Source organism: Lissotriton helveticus, chromosome 9 (genome assembly GCF_964261635.1).
Source record: "Lissotriton helveticus chromosome 9, aLisHel1.1, whole genome shotgun sequence".
Classification (NCBI taxonomy): domain Eukaryota; kingdom Metazoa; phylum Chordata; class Amphibia; order Caudata; family Salamandridae; genus Lissotriton; species Lissotriton helveticus.
The window spans coordinates 902,076,916-902,093,441 of record NC_136070.1 but is presented as its reverse complement, the minus strand read 5'-3'; the positions used below and the strand labels follow the sequence as shown (position 1 = coordinate 902,093,441).

Here is a 16,526-nt window from a genome sequence, read left to right as displayed (position 1 = left end):
GCAGGGTATGCTCAGACGTGAGTCCCTTGCTCACTTTGCCACTGGATTCAGGCAAGCCGGGCTGAAGACGGCTGGAATGCCAGAAACCGGTCCTCGGAAGCTTGTTTCCGGTCCAGGGAAGACATGGCTTGGCAGTTCGGGCTGGACTGTTCCCATGAGGCACAGGGTCAGACTGATTTGCATATAGCCATGTCTGAACTGGGGTGGCAGAGTGGGCTAAAGAACGGTGATGGATTAAACCCAGATCTTTTGACTGGGTGTGAGTGTTTGATTGATTCAGATGCTCCGTCCATCACCACCCCCTTTTGTACCACAATACTGATGTCAACACAATCCATCTCTAACAACATCGAATCCATAATATTGACTACCACTATATTGTGAAGGCAAGTATATATAGGGAAGTATAGATTTACTGTTCCTAATTCCACATCTAGTTACCGTGACGATATAGTGATAGTCAATATTGTGGATTCGATATTGTTGCAGGTCATGATTTCAACTGCGATATAGCGACCACCACAATAATAATACTAGAGAAACACCCCTTGTAAGGCTTGATGCATGTAGTTAAATTGGCACCTAATAAGGATCACGAGGCCCAAGTATTAGTGACATCGAACATAGTATTTGGAAAGCATCAGTCTAATCCCTTTCATGTAAAGAAATGATATCAGTTTGTAGGAACCAGGTACTATGCTTTAGAAAACAGTTGGAAATACCAACATACAGAGAACTTTAGGTCCCTGCACAAAAAACAGCCTTTGGGGCTTTTCCTCCTCGTAATGCCTCAGTCAGGGAGGCGCAGCATTTTGGTGCAATCCCAGGTTTACTGACTTTAGTAAATCTAGGATTGTTGTCAAAAACCATAGGTGGATGCATGGGAACGCCTGCACTCCACCCAAGGAACGCCTCCCTTCCGCAAGGTAACACAAGGTAGTGATATGGTTTGCCTTGCATTACTTTGGATTTATTAAACCTAGCAGAGCCACGCATGGTGGCTTTGTGTGACTCAGTAAATACCATTTAAGGACTTGGTCTGTCTTGCAATGACTTACAAGCAAGCCCTTAGTAAATATGCCCCTCAATGTAAAAGGGCCTTTGCTAATGATAAGCGGCACTAAATATGCGTAATATAGCATTCCGGCGCGGACCCGGCTGTTTCTGCTCTAAGCAGGGCCGGTTTTAGCGCTGGTGGTGCCTAGTGCGATAATCTATTTTGATGGCCCTCCCCCCCTTGACCTCCTTCTCCACGGATTCCCTCACAACCACTCTCCAGTAGTGCCCACATCTTTCCATACCTCTTTCACACATGCATTTCATTTGTTTTATAGCACTACTCATACCAGTGTGGAGTGTCAAAGTACTTTATATCACCCACACACATTATACAGAAACAGTGAATCATACGTAAATCAGTCTGTGGGAAATGTTATAAAAAGAAAATGAGGATTACAAGGAGTATGATTCACATGTCATCCATTCCAGTAGTCAGTATAATTTAAGAGTGTTTGGTCCGGAGAAGCACAAACATAGGATTTAAAATGTACCACAGTGGTTGGGGTTGGCTTTACTAGTATGGTATTTCTACCGAAACATACCCTTTTCTAGCAACATTAAAATAATGAATGACAGGGGGAAAAACATATTGCTCTAACTTATACCATGCAGTATGTATGTATCTCTTTGACGACAGTTCATAGGACACTGTGCTATATTAGGATTGTAACTTATGAACTGCAAGTAACAAAAGCATCTCTGTGACAAAAGTAGTATCCCACTGAGCTATCCACATAAAAGGCAGCTTTGTGATCCTCAGTGCCTGCCCTAAATTGGATTGACTGGGCCAGCACCCTGGATGGAAAGAAAATGTGGTGTTTGTTGTGGGGGCAGGGCATCTTTGGGGTGTGGCAGCAGGAGGTGTGAGGAAGATGGTGGGAGGAGAGGGGTTCATGGGGTTCTAGCAATTATGCTGAGGTACATTAACACTTTGGGTGCTCATGAGGCACAGTGGCGCTGTGCTCATAACAAACTCAGCTCGTCATGACTGCCGCGGAACGCCCATGCGGGGATAATTCCCCTCCTGTGCAGGGCGTTCCATTGAGTGGGCGGAGTCATGACGAGCTCAGCTCGTCATGAGCACAGCGCCACCGTGCTGCATGACGAGCCGAGCTCGTCACAAGCACCGCGGCGCCGCGTGCGGCCCCCCTCCCCCCGCATCGCGGGGGAATTAACCCCGTGGCGAAGGGGTTAAGGACCAATTACGTTTTTTAACGGGACCCAATTGAGACCAAGCTGCAATTTGCATGACATTAAGTCAGGCAGTGCCCTGCTTCGCTGCTTGAAATATTTGGCGACCTGGGCCTGGGCCCAGCTCACCCATGCCCAAGCTGACCCTGGTGATCCCCATGGTGCAGGGTCTTTGCAGCAGGAACATTAGCCGCCTGCGCTATATTATGGCGAGTAAGAACTGCCACTTGACAAAACCCAACCTCTCTCCAGCAGGATCATGAATCACCAGTTATTTTCACATTTTTATTTCTGCCTGGAAACTGCCCAAAACACAAGGAACTCTGCAGTGGTCTCTTTCAAACCCATAAGGTGTTTCTAAACACTGCGGGGCTTATTTACAAGACCCTTGCACCACTTTTGCGTCATTCTTAACATGGGAAAAGTGACGCAAAAGTGACGCAAGGGCCTTGTAAATAAGGCCCTGCGACTGCACAAGTCGCGCCAGGTGCGGCTGCACTGGTCGCACCGCCCTAGAGCTGACCCTGCCTCTAAGAAGCTGCTGAAGTCAAAAACGTGAGAACACAGATATGCTGAAGTACTGTACTTGGCGGCTGAGTAGATACGCACTTACAGCGGAGGGACCGACAACCTCCCCCCCCCCCTCAACTCGGCGCACTTATCTTATTACCACAGCCCGAGGAGAAAAAAAAGCACACAAACACACAGCGGGGTCTCTTCAAGAGGAAGTCCGAGCAGGAGTGAAGTGGCAGACTATATAATCTCCCCTCCTGGGCTCTGCGTCAATATTTATCCAATACAGAGAAACTCCTATTCCAGACAGACTTCCAGGAGAAGAGAAGGGCCAAGCTTTGTGTGTGCTTCCTGCAGCCGCTGTCAAGGGTCCCCCAAGCCTGGTCCTAGCTCAGAGCACTGTCTGGTGCACACGTGGTGAAGCTCATGCAAAGCTCTGCTCGCACCCTCAGCCCTGACCTGCTGCAGTGACAACAGCTGGAGAGCTCTGAACCCGGCAAGCACAGCTCTGACAATGTACCTCTTTCCTGCTCCTCTGCTGGATACACAGACATGGCCCTGTCAATGCACCTCTGTCCAGCAACGCCTCGTGCTACTCTGTACTGACCCTCAAACACAGCTCTGACAATATGCTTCTTTGCTGCAGCATTTAGTACTGCTCTCTGCACCTCTCTCTTGCAGTGCCCTATGCTGCTCTAATGATGGACCCACAAAGCCCACCAATGCACCTCTGCCCTGCAGTGGCCCAAGCCGCTCCAGTGATCAACTCACAAACAGCCCATTCAGTGCACCTCTGTCCTGCAGTGCCCCGTGCTGCTCCAGTGATGGACCCCCAACAGCCCATTCAATGCACCTCTGTCCTGCAGTGCCCCATGCTGCTCCAGTGATGGACCCACCAACAGCCCAATCAACGCACCTCTGTTCTGCAGTGCCCCATGCTGCTCCAGTGATGAACCCACACACAGCCTATTCAATTCACCTCTGTCCTGCAGTGCCCCATGCTGCTCCAGTGATGAACCCACAAACAGCCCAATCAACGCACCTCTGTTCTGCAGTGCCCCATGCTGCTCCAGTGATGAACCCACACACAGCCTATTCAATTCACCTCTGTCCTACAGTGCCCTATGCTGCTCCAGTGATGGACCCACCAACAGCCCAATCAATGCACCTCTGTCCTGCAGTGCCCCATGCTGCTCCAGTGATGAACCCACACACAGCCTATTCAATTCACCTCTGTCCTGCAGTGCCCCATGCTGCTCCAGTGATGGACCCACAAACAGCCTATTCAATTCACCTCTGTCCTGCAGTGCCCCATGCTGCTCCAGTGATGGACCCACAAACAGCCTATTCAATGCACCTCTGTCCTGCAGTGCCCCATGCTGCTCCAGTGATGGACCCACCAACAGCCCACTCAGTGCACCTCTGTCCTGCAGTGCCCCATGCTGCTCCAGTGATGGACCCACAAACAGCCCATTCAGTGCACCTCTGTCCTGCAGTGACCCATGCTGCTCCAGTGATGGACCCACAAACAGCCCAATCAATGCACCTCTGTCCTGCAGTGCCCCGTGCTGCTCCAGTGATGGACCCATAAACAGCCCACTCAGTGCACTTCTGTCCTGCAGTGACCCATGCTGCTCCAGTGATGGACCCACAAACAGCCCAATCAATGCACCTCTGTCCTGCAGTGCCCCATGCTGCTCCAGTGATGGACCTACAACCAGCCCACTCAGTGCACATCTGTCCTGCAGTGCCCCATGCTGCTCCAGTGATGGACCCACCAACAGCCCAATCAATGCACCTCTGTCCTGCAGTGCCCCATGCTGCTCCAGTGATGGACCCACAAACAGCCCATTCAGTGCACCTCTGTCCTGCAGTGCCCCGTGCTGCTCCAGTGATGAACCCACACACAGCCTATTCAATGCACCTCTGTCCTGCAGTGCCCCATGCTGCTCCAATGATGGACCCACAAACAGCCCATTCAGTGCACCTCTGTCCTGCAGTGCCCCGTGCTGCTCCAGTGATGAACCCACACACAGCCTATTCAATGCACCTCTGTCCTGCAGTGCCCCATGCTGCTCCAGTGATGAACCCACAAACAGCCTATTCAATTCACCTCTGTCCTGCAGTGCCCCATGCTGCTCCAGCGATGGACCCACAAACAGCCTATTCAATGCACCTCTGTCCTGCAGTGCCCCGTGCTGCTCCAGTGATGGACCCACCAACAGCCCACTCAGTGCACCTCTGTCCTGCAGTGACCCAAGCTGCTCCAGTGATGGACCCACCAACAGCCCAATCAATGCACCTCTGTCCTGCAGTGCCCCATGCTGCACCAGTGATGGACCTACAACCAGCCCACTCAGTGCACTTCTGTCCTGCAGTGCCCCATGCTGCTCCAGTGATCAACTCACAAACAGCCCATTCAATGCACCTCTGTCCTGCAGTGCCCCATGCTGCTCCAGTGATGGACCCACAACCAGCCCACTCAGTGTACTTCTGTCCTGCAGTGACCCAAGCTGCTCCAGTGATGGACTCACAAACAGCCCATTCAGTGCACCTCTGTCCTGCAGTGCCCCATGCTGCTCCAGTGATGGACCCACAAACAGCCCATTCAGTGCACCTCTGTCCTGCAGTGCCCCGTGCTGCTCCAGTGATGGACCCACAAACAGCCTATTCAATTCACCTCTGTCCTGCAGTGCCCCATGCTGCTCCAGTGATCAACTCACAAACAGCCCATTCAATGCACTTCTGTCCTGCAGTGCCCCGTGCTGCTCCAGTGGTGGAGCCACAAACAGCCCATTCAATGCACCTCTGTCCTGCAGTGCCCCATGCTGCTCTACTGATGGACCCACAAACAGCCCAATCAATGCACCTCTGTCCTGCAGTGCCCCATGCTGCTCCAGTGAAGGAACTACAACCAGCCCACTCAGTGCACCTCTGTCCTGCAGTGCCCCATGCTGCTCCAGTGAAGGAACTACAACCAGCCCATTCAATGCACCTCTATCCTGCAGTGCCCCATGCTGCTCCAGTGATGGACCCACAAACAGCCCAATCAGTGCACTTCTGTCCTGCAGTGCCCCATGCTGCTCCAGTGATGGACCCACAAACAGCCCATTCAGTGCACCTCTGTCCTGCAGTGCCCCATGCGTCTCCAGTGAAGGAACTACAACCAGCCCATTCAATGCACCTCTATCCTGCAGTGCCCCATGCTGCTCCAGTGATGGACCCACAAACAGCCCAATCAGTGCACTTCTGTCCTGCAGTGCCCCATGCTGCTCCAGTGATGGACCCACAAACAGCCCATTCAATGCACCTCTATCCTGCAGTGCCCCATGCTGCTCCAGTGATGGACCCACAAACAGCCCAATCAGTGCACTTCTGTCCTGCAGTGCCCCATGCTGCTCCAGTGATGGACCCACAACCAGCCCATTCAATGCACCTCTATCCTGCAGTGCCCCATGCTGCTCCAGTGATGGACCCACAACCAGCCCAATCAGTGCACTTCTGTCCTGCAGTGCCCCATGCTGCTCCAGTGATGGACCCACAAACAGCCCATTCAGTGCACCTCTGTCCTGCAGTGCCCCGTGCTGCTCCAGTGATGGACCCACAAACAGCCCAATCAGTGCACTTCTGTCCTGCAGTGCCCCATGCTGCTCCAGTGATGGACCCACAAACAGCCCAATCAGTGCACTTCTGTCCTGCAGTGACCCAATCCGCTCCAGTGATCAACTCACAAACAGCCCATTCAATGCACCTCTGTGCTGCAGTGCCCCATGCTGCTCCAGTGATGGACCCACAAACAGCCCATTCAGTGCACCTCTGTCCTGCAGTGCCCCGTGCTGCTCCAGTGATGGACCCACAAACAGCCCAATCAGTGCACTTCTGTCCTGCAGTGCCCCATGCTGCTCCAGTGATGGACCCACAAACAGCCCAATCAGTGCACTTCTGTCCTGCAGTGACCCAATCCGCTCCAGTGATCAACTCACAAACAGCCCATTCAATGCACCTCTGTGCTGCAGTGCCCCATGCTGCTCCAGTGATGAACCCACACACAGCCTATTCAATGCACCTCTGTCCTGCAGTGCCCCATGCTGCTCCAGTGATGAACCCACACACAGCCTATTCAATGCACCTCTGTGCTGCAGTGCCCCGTGCTGCTCCAGTGATGGACCCACCAACAGCCCAATCAATGCACCTCTGCCCTACATTACCCCATGCGTCTCCAGTGATTAACACACAAACACATCTCTGACAGTGCACATCTGTCCTGCAGCATCTACTGTTTCTCCACCACTGGACTCGGAATCAAAGCCCAGCCAATGCACCTCTGCCCAGCAGCATCTCCTTCTGCTTTAGTACTGGACCAACAAAAAGGTTTTTCTAATGCCCTTCTTCCTTTCAGTATACCAGGCTATTCCAGCAGTGCCCTCCCATAGCAGCCCTGCCAGCCCATCTCTGTCCCGCAACATCTTATGCTGCTCCAGGGCTGGGCCCACAAACAGCTCTGCCAATGCGCCTCTGTCCTGCAGCATGTCGCGCTGCTCCAGTATTCCACCCACAAACACTGCTCTGTCAGGGCACCTCTGTCCCGTGATATCTCTTGCTGCTGCACCTCTGGAAGCTTGTTTCCGGTCCAGGGAAGGCATGGCTTGGCAGTTCGGGCTGGACTGTTCCCATGAGGCACAGGGTCAGACTGATTTGCATATGGCCATGTCTGAACTGGGGTGGCAGAGTGGGCTAAAGAACGGTGATGGATTAAACCCAGATCTGTTGACTGGGTGTGAGTGTTTGATTGGTTCAGATGCTCCGTCCATCGCCACCTCCTTTTGTACTGCACCTCTGGGCCTACAAACATGGCTATGTCAATACATTCCGTGGCTACAGCGCATCATCTACCGAGACTACAAAATACATGGACATCTTTCCTACAGCTTTCCTATGACCTTCTTTTAGTGCTCCTCCCAAACACAGCTCTGCACCTCTTTCCTACAGTATTCCATGCTGTTATGGCAGTGTGCCTCTAACACAACTCTGCCAATGCACCTCTGTCCTGCAGCACCCCTGCTGTTCTGGCAGCGCCCCTCCCACCCCCAAACACAGATCTGCATCTCTTTCCTACAGCATCCCATTCTTTTGTGGAAGTGCACCTCCCAAACAGCTCTGTACCTCTTACCTACAGCATCATCCTGTTCTGGAAGTACTTCTCCTAAACACAGCTCTGTACCTCTTACCTACAGCATCATCCTGTTCTGGAAGTACTTCTCCTAAACACAGCTCTGTACCTCTTACCTACAGCATCATCCTGTTCTGGAAGTACTTCTCCTAAACACAGCTCTGTACCTCTTACCTACAGCACCCCTGCCGTTCTGGCAGTGCCCCCCCCCCAAAAAAAAAACCACAGCTCTTTACCTCTTACCTACAGCACTGCATGCTGTTCTGGCAGTGCTTCTCCTAAACACAGATCTGTACCTCTTACCTACAGCACCCCTGCCATTTTGGCAGTCCCCCCCCCCCCCAAAACAAACCCAGCTCTTTACCTCTTACCTACAGCACTGCATGCTGTTCTGGCAGTGCTTCTCCTAAACACAGCTCTGTACCTCTTACCTACAGCACCCCTGCTGTTCTGGCAGTGCTTCTCCTAAACACAGCTCTGTACCTCTTACCTACAGCACCCCTGCTGTTCTGGCAGTGCTTCTCCTAAACACAGCTCTGTACCTCTTACCTACAGCATCATCCTGTTCTGGAAGTACTTCTCCTAAGCACAGCTCTGTACCTCTTACCTACAGCATCATCCTGTTCTGGAAGTACTTCTCCTAAACACAGATCTGTACCTCTTACCTACAGCACCCCTGCCATTTTGGCAGTCCCCCCCCCAAAAACAAACACAGCTCTTTACCTCTTACCTACAGCACTGCATGCTGTTCTGGCAGTGCTTCTCCTAAACACAGCTCTGTACCTCTTACCTACAGCACCCCTGCTGTTCTGGCAGTGCTTCTCCTAAACACAGCTCTGTACCTCTTACCTACAGCACCCCTGCTGTTCTGGCAGTACTTCTCCTAAGCACAGCTCTGTACCTCTTACCTACAGCACCCCTGCTGTTCTGGCAGTACTTCTCCTAAGCACAGCTCTGTACCTCTTACCTACAGCACCCCTGCTGTTCTGGCAGTGCTTCTCCTAAACACAGCTCTGTACCTCTTACCTACAGCACCCCTGCTGTTCTGGCAGTGCTTCTCCTAAACACAGCTCTGTACCTCTTACCTACATCACCCCTGCTGTTCTGGCAGTGCTTCTCCTAAGCACAGCTCTGTACCTCTTACCTACAGCACCCCTGCTGTTCTGGCAGTGCTTCTCCTAAACACAGCTCTGTACCTCTTACCTACAGCACCCCTGCTGTTCTGGCAGTGCTTCTCCTAAACACAGCTCTGTACCTCTTACCTACAGCACCCCTGCTGTTCTGGCAGTACTTCTCCTAAGCACAGCTCTGTACCTCTTACCTACAGCACCCCTGCTGTTCTGGCAGTGCTTCTCCTAAACACAGCTCTGTACCTCTTACCTACAGCACCCCTGCTGTTCTGGCAGTGCTTCTCCTAAGCACAGCTCTGTACCTCTGACATGCAGCACCCCTGCTGTTCTGGCAGTGCCTTCCCCCAAAACACAGCCCTGCATTTCTTTCCTACAGCATCCCATTTGCCTTTGGAAGTGCACCTCCCAAACAGCTCTGCACCTCTTACCTACAGCACCCCTGCTGTTCTGGCAGTTCCCCACCCCCAAAATAAAACACAGCTCAGCATCTCTTTCCTACTGCATCTCCTTCGTCTCTGGAAGTGCTTCTCCCAAACACAGCTCTGTACCTCTTTCCTACAGCACCCCTGTTGTTCTGGCATTGCCCCCCCCAACACAGCTCTGCATCTCTTTCCGACAACATCCTATTCGTCTCTGGAAGTGCTTCTCCCAAACACAGCTCTGTACCTCTTTCCTACAGCACCCCTGCTGTTTTAGCAGTACCCCCTCCCCAAACACTGCTCTGCACCTCTTTCCCACAGCATCCCATTCTTCTCTGGAAGTGCTTCTCCCAAAAACAGCTCTGCACCTCTTACCTACAGCACCCCTGCTGTTCTGGCAATGCCCCCCACACACAGCTCTGCATCTCTTTCATACAGCATCCTATTCTTCTCTGGAAGTGCTTCTCCTGAACACAGCTCTGCACCTCTTTTTTACAGCCCCCCATGCTGTTCTGGCAGTGCTCCTCACAAACTCAGCTCTGCACCTCTTTCCTACAGCCCCCCATGCTGTTCTGGCAGTGCTCCTCCCAAAGCCAACTCTGCCAATGCAGCTCTGTCCTGCAGCACCCCATGCTGTTCTAGCAGTGCTCCTCCCAAACGTAACTCTGCCAATGCACCTCTGTCCTGCAGCACCCCATGCTGTTCTGGCAGTGCTCCTCCCAAACACAGCTCTGCACCTCTTTCCTGCAGCACTCCATGCTGTTCTAGCAGTGCTCCCCAAACACAACTCTACCAATGCAGCACCCCATGCTGTTCTGGCAGTGCTCCTCCCAAACACAGCTCTGCACCTCTGTCCTGCAGCACTCCATGCTGTTCTGGCAGTGCTCCTCCCAAACACAGCTCTGCACCTCTTTCCTGCAGCACTCCATGCTGTTCTAGCAGTGCTCCCCAAACACAACTGCCAGTGCATCTCTTTCCTACAGCCCCCCATGCTGTTCTGGCAGTGCTCCTCCCAAACGCAACTCTGCCAATGCACCTCTGTCCTGCAGCACCCCATGCTGTTCTGGCAGTGCTCCTCCCAAACACAGCTCTGCACCTCTTTCCTGCAGCACTCCATGCTGTTCTAGCAGTGCTCCCCAAACACAGCTCTGCACCTCATTCCTGCAGCACTCCATGCTGTTCTAGCAGTACTCCCCAAACACAGCTCTGCACCTCTTTCCTGCAGCACTCCATGCTGTTCTAGCAGTGCTCCCCAAACACAGCTCTGCACCTCTTTCCTGCAGCACTCCATGCTGTTCTAGCAGTGCTCCTCCCAAACACAGCTCTGCACATCTTTCCTGCAGCACTCCATGCTGTTCTAGCAGTGCTCCTCCCAAACACAGCTCTGCACCTCTTTCCTACAGTATTCCATGCTGTTCTAGCAGTGCTCCCCAAACACAGCTCTGCACCTCTTTCCTGCAGCACTCCATGCTGTTCTAGCAGTGCTCCCCAAACACAGCTCTGCACCTCTTTCCTGCAGCACCCCATGCTTTTCTGGCAGTGCTCCTCCCAAACGCAACTCTGCCAATGCACCTCTGTCCTGCAGCACCCCATGCTGTTCTAGCAGTGCTCCCCAAACACAACTCTGCCAATGCACCTCTGTCCTGCAGCACCCCATGCTGTTCTGGCAGAGCTCCTCCCAAACACAGCTCTGCACCTCTGTCCTGCAGCACTCCATGCTGTTCTGGCAGTGCTCCTCCCAAACACAGCTCTGCACCTCTTTCCTGCAGCACTCCATGCTGTTCTAGCAGTGCTCCCCAAACACAACTGCCAATGCATCTCTTTCCTACAGCCCCCCATGCTGTTCTGGCAGTGCTCCTCCCAAACGCAACTCTGCCAATGCACCTCTGTCCTGCAGCACCCCATGCTGTTCTGGCAGTGCTCCTCCCAAACACAACTGCCAATGCATCTCTTTCCTACAGCCCCCATGCTGTTCTGGCAGTGCCCCTCCCAAATGCAACTCTGCCAATGCACCTCTGTCCTGCAGCATCCCATGCTGTTCTGGCAGTGCTCCTCCCAAACACAGCTCTGCACCTCTTTCCTGCAGCACTCCATGCTGTTCTAGCAGTGCTCCCCAAGCACAGCTCTGCACCTCTTTCCTGCAGCACTCCATGCTGTTCTAGCAGTGCTCCTCCCAAACACAGCTCTGCACCTCTTTCCTGCAGCACTCCATGCTGTTCTAGCAGTGCTCCTCCCAAACACAGCTCTGCACCTCTTTCCTACAGTATTCCATGCTGTTCTAGCAGTGCTCCCCAAACACAGCTCTGCACCTCTTTCCTGCAGCACCCCATGCTGTTCTAGCAGTGCTCCCCAAACACAGCTCTGCACCTCTTTCCTGCAGCACTCAATGCTGTTCTAGCAGTGCTCCTCCCAAACACAGCTCTGCACCTCTTTCCTACAGTATTCCACGCTGTTCTAGCAGTGCTCCCCAAACACAGCTCTGCACCTCTTTCCTGCAGCACCCCATGCTGTTCTAGCAGTGCTCCTCCCAAACGCAACTCTGCCAATGCACCTCTGTCCTGCAGCACCCCATGCTGTTCTGGCAGTGCTCCTCCCAAACACAGCTCTGCACCTCTTTCCTGCAGGACTCCATGCTGTTCTAGCAGTGCTCCCCAAACACAGCTCTGCACCTCTTTCCTGCAGCACTCCATGCTGTTCTAGCAGTGCTCCCCAAACACAGCTCTGCACCTCTTTCCTGCAGCACTCCATGCTGTTCTAGCAGTGCTCCTCCCAAACACAGCTCTGCACCTCTTTCCTGCAGCACTCCATGCTGTTCTAGCAGTGCTCCCCAAACACAACTCTGCCAATGCACCTCTGTCCTGCGGCACCTCATGCTGTTCTGGCAGTGCTCCTCCCAAACACAGCTCTGCACCTCTGTCCTGCAGCACTCCATGCTGTTCTGGCAGTGCTCCTCCCAAACACAACTGCCAATGCATCTCTGTCCTGCAGCACCCCATGCTGTTCTGGCAGTGCTCCTCCCAAACACAGCTGCCAATGCACCTCTTTCCTACAGCACTCCATGCTGTTCTGGCAGTGCTCCTCCCAAACGCAACTCTGCCAATGCACCTCTGTCCTGCAGCACCCCATGCTGTTCTGGCAGTGCTCCTCCCAAACACAGCTCTGCACCTCTTTCCTGGAGCACTCCATGCTGTTCTGGCAGTGCTCCCCCAAACACAACTCTGCCAATGCACCTCTGTCCTGCAGCACCCCATGCTGTTCTGGCAGTGCTCCTCCCAAACACAGCTCTGCCCCTCTGTCCTGCAGCACCCCATGCTGTTCTGGCAGTGCTCCTCCCAAACACAGCTCTGCACCTCTTTCCTGCAGCACTCCATGCTGTTCTGGCAGTGCTCCCCCAAACACAACTCTGCCAATGCACCTCTGTCCTGCAGCACCCCATGCTGTTCTGGCAGTGCTCCTCCCAAACACAGCTCTGCACCTCTGTCCTGCAGCACTCCATGCTGTTCTAGCAGTGCTCCCCCAAACACAACTCTGCCAATGCACCTCTGTCCTGCAGCACCCCATGCTGTTCTGGCAGTGCTCCTCCCAAACACAGCTCTGCACCTCTTTCCTGCAGCACTCCATGCTGTTCTAGCAGTGCTCCTCCCAAACACAGCTCTGCACCTCTTTCCTGCAGCACTCCATGCTGTTCTAGCAGTGCTCCTCCCAAACACAGCTCTGCACCTCTTTCCTACAGTATTCCATGCTGTTCTGGCAGTGCTCCTCCCAAACACAGCTCTGCACCTCTTTCCTGCAGCACTCCATGCTGTTCTGGCAGTGCTCCTCCCAAACACAGTTGCCAATGCACCTCTTTCCTACAGCACTCCATGCTGTTCTGGCAGTGCTCCTCCCAAACACAGCTCTGCACCTCTTTCCTACAGCACTCCATGCTGTTCTGGCAGTGCTCCTCCCAAACACAGCTATGCACCTCTTTCCTACAGCACTCCATGCTGTTCTGGCAGTGCTCCTCCCAAACACAGCTCTGCACCTCTTTCCTACAGCACTCCATGCTGTTCTGGCAGTGCTCCTCCCAAACACAGCCCTGCACCTCTTTCCTACAGCCCCCCATGCTGTTCTGGTAGTGCTCCTCCCAAACACAGCTCTGCACCTATTTCCTACAGCACTCCATGCTGTTCTGGCAGTGCTCCTCCCAAACACAGCTATGCACCTCTTTCCTACAGCACTCCATGCTGTTCTGGCAGTGCTCCTCCCAAACACAACTCTGCCAATGCATCTCTTTCCTACAGCCCCCCATGCTGTTCTGGCAGTGCTCCTCCCAAACACAACTCTGCCAATGCATCTCTGTCCTGCAGCACCCCATGCTGTTCTGGCAGTGCTCCTCCCAAACACAGCTCTGCCAATGCATCTCTGTCCTGCAGCATCCCATGCTGTTCTGGCAGTGCTCCTCCCAAACACAACTCTGCCAATGCATCTCTGTCCTGCAGCATCCATGCTGTTCTGGCAGTGCTCCTCCCAAACACAGCTCTGCCAATGCATCTCTGTCCTGCAGCATCCCATGCTAACCTGTACTGGGAACTGCAGAACTGCTATTTTATAGCACGTGAACCCTATGTGACATTCTCTTGTGTCTATAATGTCTGGGTAGGGTTGTGAAATGTGGGGTGACTTGCAACTTTGCACAATATTTTTAAACTTTGCAAGCTTCACATTTTGCAATGCTTACAAAGTAACATTTTTTTTTACTAGTTTTCGGAACCCTATGCCGTGGATTTATACCATTCCCATAGCCATTGACAGCTGCGCGAGATACTGGCTGGATTGACACCGCTTGGCAGCAATCTCTGCTCAGAGCTCTTACCACTGGCAGGCCTGTCAGACATTTTTGAGGGCATGTGTACCTTACCAGTATATGATGCCTCCTAGTGGCAACTGCCTTTATATGCCTCATCACAAATATATCACCCAAGCAGGCTAAGAGCCTCCATTTGTGATAAATACATTTAGCAGTGGCAGCGCAAAGCCCTGAAAAAAGTGGGCATTTGATGTAAATAGTCCCAGCAGCCCCCCCACCCCGTTATGAGTCTGCCCACCATCATGATTTACTTGATGATAGCTCATGTGGGTGTGAAGTTCAGCATCAAATGATTTCTGCCACAGGATGTCCCTCACTTTGGGGCTTAGTTATGAGCCCTTGCGTCACTTTTGCGCCGCCTTGTGATGCACCAGCGGTGTAAAAAATGTGCCTTGTTGCACCATATTTACAAAGTGACGCATCTAGGTAGATGCGTCACTTTGTAAACCCATGCGCCACATTAAACCTGCGCCAGGTATAATGTATGCAGAGGGGGCGTTCTGATGCAAGAAAGGGTCATAGAAGTGACGCAGTGAAATCTATAAGATTTCACTGCGTCACTTCTAGGACATAAATGCGTCAATATCTTTTTCCTGCCTCATGGCAGCGTAAGACTGACCCAGGCACATTTCACATGGAACTTGCCCATGTGTAATGACCCATTGCTGGAGTTGCGTCACTTTTGTGACACACTCCAGCAATGCGTCATTTTTGCACCTACAGATACATCAGAAATACTAACGTATCTGTAACTCCTTGCGCCATAATGCGTCATACTGTAAACCTGACGCATCATTGGTGTCACAAGGAGGTCGCAATGAAAAGTGATGCAACGCTGTTTTCTCGCAGCGATGCGTCACGTTTCATTAATAAGGCCTTTTTCTGTGCAGGACGTTCGGCAGCAGTAAATCTTCACCACTTGTGGGCCAAGAGCAATGTAGAGGATCTTTGTAAATTGTGAAGTTTCCTGTCTTCAACCACCATCTTGGGTGACGTTTAAACATTGCTCTCTCAGAGTCCTGGGAATTCTGTCACAAACCGGTGGTGACAACTCTGTTCTGTTCCTGACCGGAGATGTGAGATATCAAGACGTGCCCAGTGGCAAGATGTGTCAAGACATATTTCAGACGATATTCCAACAGTGTTCTCCCTTAGAGAATAGGTTGCCGACCGTCATTGAGTCAAGCTCACCACCACAACCTCGAAGGATAGGAAAGGGGATTAGCAATGGGAGAGAAAGATCACACCACTGTTGTGGATACTTGTCTGGGGATATCAGCAGGTGAAAGGCGCCAGTACGATGGTACATACTTCCCAGTAGCAGGGTAAAGTCTTTACAAAACAAAATACAGAGTTCAGTAGTAGTTCATGGGTACTCCTAAGCATTGAGTAGAGTGCTACTCACTGAAAAAATGCTTCAACACCCCATCAGGGGTAGCAAGCACTATATAAAAGCAAACCTTTTTCCCTCTTCTATCCCTCTGCTATCCTTCTCAATCCAAATACCTGTCAAACATATCCAACACTCAAATTACTTTCATATTTCACTATACTAATTCACCACTAATCTTTTATGGGTTCTGGAGTAGCGTGCTACTCGCCGAAAAAGCACTTTGCGCCTCATCAGGGGTGGTAAGCACTATATAAATGCAATTAAAATACAATAAAATACAATGATCTCATATGATATTAGACTTGCCCTTGCTCGAGAGCAGAGGCAGTAACCAGGACAGTATCATAAGACCCTCTCTGAGTCTGCAGCAAAAGAAGCAGCAAGGTGACACACTGAAGGTTATGCCAAGTAGATCACATGGCATGCAGGGAAAACGCCTAGAGAGAGAGGAAACATTAGGGAGTGGTAAACACAACAAAAGTGTGGGAGTGCCAACAGTGAACAAACTGAGCATAGCAGGAACCTTAAGCACATTGAGGGCACCAGGTAATTCCTGGTGTCGCTAATTAGAGTCACATAGAAGCACCTGCCCCAACCTGTGACCTGGAAGAACAATTCTGATTGGTTCTTATGCCCTGCCAGTCAATCCTTCTCAGCCCCAGCCGCCGCAGGCCCATTCTTCACCTTCTCTACACTTGTCCTATTGGTTGTCATCTCTGTATTCGTACCCCCTTGCGCAACAGCCCTTCTCTTCACATTTTTCTAGAACTCCCTGTTTCCTGACAGGGGATCCAAATGCATC

At 52.2% G+C, this 16,526-nt stretch overlaps 1 protein-coding gene across 1 annotated transcript in view; it reads left to right on the top strand.

Moving 5' to 3' along the window:
* The window catches only part of EHD2 (EH domain containing 2), a 199,397-nt gene that overhangs the window by 97,281 nt on the left and 85,590 nt on the right, over positions 1-16,526 (top strand). The window lies entirely within an intron of this gene.